Source organism: Frankliniella occidentalis, unplaced genomic scaffold, assembly GCF_000697945.3.
Source record: "Frankliniella occidentalis isolate FOCC.00 unplaced genomic scaffold, Focc_3.1 Scaffold147, whole genome shotgun sequence".
Classification (NCBI taxonomy): domain Eukaryota; kingdom Metazoa; phylum Arthropoda; class Insecta; order Thysanoptera; family Thripidae; genus Frankliniella; species Frankliniella occidentalis.
Genome location: NW_026267274.1, coordinates 356,287 through 357,204, shown reverse-complemented (window position 1 = coordinate 357,204; position 918 = coordinate 356,287).

Below are 918 nucleotides of genomic sequence, written 5' to 3'. Positions count from 1 at the left end.
GGGGGTGCGACGAGGGGGCTGGGGGGTGGTGTGGAGCAGGGAGAGAGAGAGGGTCCGTATTATTATGACCGCCGAAAATAAACAATGCAAATGTGAGCGCATGATGGTGGGGATGCGGCACACGGCAGCCAGCAGCCAGCCAGGCAGCCGCCTCAGCTCCCTCAGCCAGCGGTTGCAGCCACAGACAGCCGCACCGGCAATGATATGAGCCGAACCGGCGGCAGCGGCCCCCAGCGTTGACTGCCGCGGCGACTCGCGAGCGACTCCCCGCCCAGCCTAGCTGCCACGCCGCCAGGCCCTGCCCTGGTCGCACAGAGCGAACAGCACCATACATATCACACACACACAGACACACAGACACACAAACACACACACAGACAGCCGGGCGTACAAACGCAACTCGTACGCACCCCCCCCCCTCCACAACAGACGACGACATGTCGGCAGCGCAGCGTGAGGTCATATCATAATTTTTCAAAAGAACAAAAACAAAACAGAAAAACAAAAACAAAAGATAAACAGAAGACGAGAATAACAACAAAAACAACGCTACACACACAGCCATACCGCTGCACACACGAGAGGTTGGGCTGCGCGCGGTAAGTGTCGTTTGCTCGGCGCGGCGTGGGTCATTCAGGCTCTGTTCTGCTCTGTTCCTCCCTCGCCCGGCGCGCCTCTGCTGCCGCTCGTCACCGCAGGGCCCACTCGCCCCGCCACGACACTCCACGCGCTGTACTGGAGGTGATGCGTCTCTCACTGCGGGAAATGTCCCGGAACTAAACGGGTACGTGGCGCGGGCGCCGCCGCCGCCGCCGCGAGGGGCAACATCCTTTCTGTCACCCGCCCGGCCCGGCCACGAGTTGTTTTGCTCCCTTTCTTTCTGCAGTTTTCCCTCTTTGCTCTCCTATTACCCCCCCC